Below are 3,539 nucleotides of genomic sequence, written 5' to 3'. Positions count from 1 at the left end.
CGGCATGCGGGACCCTCCCGAAACGGGGCACGAACCCGCGTCCCCCGCATCGGCAGGCGGACCCCCAAGCACTGCGCCACCAGGGAAGCCCTCTACTCTAATTTTTAAAGCATATATTTTTAGAGACTAGAAGATATGAGAGAGAAAGAGAATATATAGTATATTTACTTTAAAACACTGTTACAATATATTTACTTAATTTTAAGTATAAATAATCTGCAGAAATAATGATATGTTAGCTGAGAAAGTAGAACATTCTATAAATATGAATTGACATATGGACTCAGATTGTAAGACATGGGCATAATATATGTGAGTGTGTTAGAATTTTTGTGATAGCTTCTTCCTATTTCCAGATATTCTAAAAAATAAAGAATTGAATTTTGAACTATTTTAAATATCCCAAATTCTTTAAAATAAAGAAAATGTATATGATAAAAATAGAAATGTTTCTTACTGTATTGGTTGCCAAAAAATGGATGGTTTAAAAGAACAGAAATTAATTATCTTGTAAATCTGGAGGTTGGAAGTCCGAAGTCAAGTTGTTAGCAGGGTTGGTTTGTTCTAAAAGTTATGAGGGAAAGATCTGTTTTAAGCCTCTCTCCTTGGCTTATAGATAGGATTCTTTATCTACATACCATCTCCCCTCTATGCATGTCTGTATCTGTACCCAAATTTCCTCTTTTACTAGGATATGATATTGTATTAGGGTCCATCCTATTGACCTCATGTTAATTACAATGACCCATTTCCAAACAATGTCACATTCCAAAGTAGTGGGGATTAGGACTTTGTCATACGAATTTGGGGTAAGACACTATTCAACTCATAGCCCTATGCCTTCTTGTCCCCAAACAGTCATGCCCTTCTAACATGCAAACTGCATTCATCTCATCCCAACATTCCCCAAAGTCTTAACCCGATCAGCTCCAAATCCAAAATCTCATCTAAATAGCACGTAAATCAGATATGGATGAGACCCCAGATATGAATCATCTTGAGGTTAAATTCCACTTTAGCTGCGAACCTATGAAACAGACAAATTATTTGCTTTGAAAATGCAAGGGTAAGACAGGCATAGGACAGACATTCCAATTCCAAAAGGGAGAAATCAGAAGAAATAATAAGGTCATGGGCCTAAGTAAGTTTAAAACGTAGCAGGCACATTCCATTTGATTGTAAGGCTTGAAACTAGTCCTTTCTGGCTTGATGTTCTGTTCTCCAGATCCAAAAGCATGGCAATCAAGTGGCCTAAGCTCACTTGAACTTAGAGGTAGATGGCCCAGTCCTCCAGGCTGTCTCCAGACTCTTTGGGCCTTTGGTGGCAGTGGCAACTGCTCCCCACTCTGGTTTCTGAATTATCTTTGTGGTCATTCTTTCCTTTTCTTAAAGGATAACATGTGTTCATAACTGAATAACCCCATTATTCCATTTTCTGTCTATAGAGTGCCAGAAATTCTATGCCCTTCTTTCATTCTTTTCCACCTTGTTTCCCTTCAGTCCAAGCTAGAAGTATTTCTGCTAAGATGGTTGATTAGATCCTCAAGTCACGCACCAAATCTCTTTAGCAAACTCAACCAGTCACACCTTTGGCATTCTCCCCCAAAACATACTTTTTGCTTAACAGTTTCTTCTTCAATTTATCTCTGTCCTCTGGTGTTTTGCTATAAGTAGCATGAGAAAATAGGGCACCACCTTTTAACATTTTCCTCAGAAATCTTCTCAGCTAGATATGTAAGTTCATTGCTTATAAATTTTACTTTCCATCCAACAGAACATTATTCAGTCAAATCCACTGCCACCTTATGACAACATTTATTTAAGAAAATACTCTTTTCCGAGGAAGGTACAAAGCAAGTTGTATAATATTTCCTGCAAGTGCAATGAAGTTTCAGCGTTTTTTTCTTTAGGAGCTCCAAATACTCTTTCCATGAAAGATGCTCTCAAAGAAAACGCTCTGATAGATCAGAGGCAGGAGACTATTTTATAGATAACACTGTCACAAGAAGTCTTTCAAATGAAAGGTTAGACTGGACACAAGCTCATTTAGGAAGTAAGGCTTGGACACCATTAATAAATGTATGGAGTACAGTCTTCGTCAGATTCTTATTTCATATTCATGAAAATTCAGACACTCTCTAAAACATTCTGATCAACCCACATATTATCAATATTCAATTTCAATGAGTACCTATTTCTAATATTCATTATAATAATCAATCATTAATTTTAATGTCATCAATTCTCACACATTACAGACATTCACTAAACTAATAACTAATCACCTTATTTGATCAGAATTAAAGGAAGCTGAAGTGTTTATAGTACCAGTGTCTAAATTCTATCCTTTTTGATAAAATGCTAGATGGCACCCTCTGATATGAATTTGTGATGAGATAGTAACTGCACCTGGGCATAATTTTAAGTACTACCCATATACATAGTATCACAATATCTTGAAGTGTTTTTAAATGAATTATTGTCATCGTAAAAAACTGAAAGGCTTAAAATTTTGGGCAATAATGTAAGAGTGGGTGATGCTAGGGACAATGTATTAAAATAATGCATTTTATGAGAAAGGAATAGAGCAGTAACAACAAAAAAATATGGAGATGATAAATCTAAAATAAATTTTAACACATGATTTATTAGTCTCCATATATGTATGCCCTGGCATAACACTTGAGAGCTAGCCACAAAATAAATTTTTATAACATCTTATATGATCCAACCCCTTCTTTATCAAGCTTTGATATACCACTTTTGGCAGCAGGGAGATTGCTTGTTTTGAGGTGGTAGTGCAACCTTTCACCTGCCAAGACATTTCATTATATCCTGTCTTCTGTAAAGTTAAACTTCCACTTCTGAAGATGAGTATAATTTAATCCCGAGACAGGGGCAAACCTAAAACTATTTTTAAAGTCTAAAGTGTGTTGTATTTCAAATCTATGCTTCCCTAAATATTGGCATGCTTTTGCTTGTAGTCATAAAGCTTATTTTGTAGCATTTTGAAATTCTTTTTCTGGAAGCAAGGTTATTGATAATTTCCACTGTGTCTGTCATTTTATGTTTTGTTTTCTTTGATCCCCACACCATGGAAATGAGCATTTTATTTATAAATATGATGTATTTCAAAACAAGCTGCATAAATGCTTATTCAATTAAGACTAAACAATTCCTTTAGAAGAATTGAAAACTTGTGGAATATATTAACAAAAGGAAACAATGTAAATTAACCTATGTATAGAGTCTTCTATGAGTCTTACAAAAAATTAGATGAAAAAATACATCTAAAATGATTAAACACATCCTTACAAAAATCAGTATCATATGACGTTTTGTATTTTTATGATATAACCATATTAAAAGGTGACTAGAATCTAATAATACACTTTGATCCTCATAATTGCTTGACTTTAATAAAACTGTAAATGTGACATGTGATTGTTAACTGAAATCATTATAGTTACAGAAGCTATTGTAGGCATGTATTAATAAACACTCAAGTATGCACAACAATATGAGCAAACTGTTTTGTG

This window comes from Lipotes vexillifer, unplaced genomic scaffold (genome assembly GCF_000442215.2).
Source record: "Lipotes vexillifer unplaced genomic scaffold, Lipotes_vexillifer_v1.1 scaffold65, whole genome shotgun sequence".
Lineage (NCBI taxonomy): Eukaryota > Metazoa > Chordata > Mammalia > Artiodactyla > Lipotidae > Lipotes > Lipotes vexillifer.
This window is presented reverse-complemented; position numbering follows the sequence as displayed.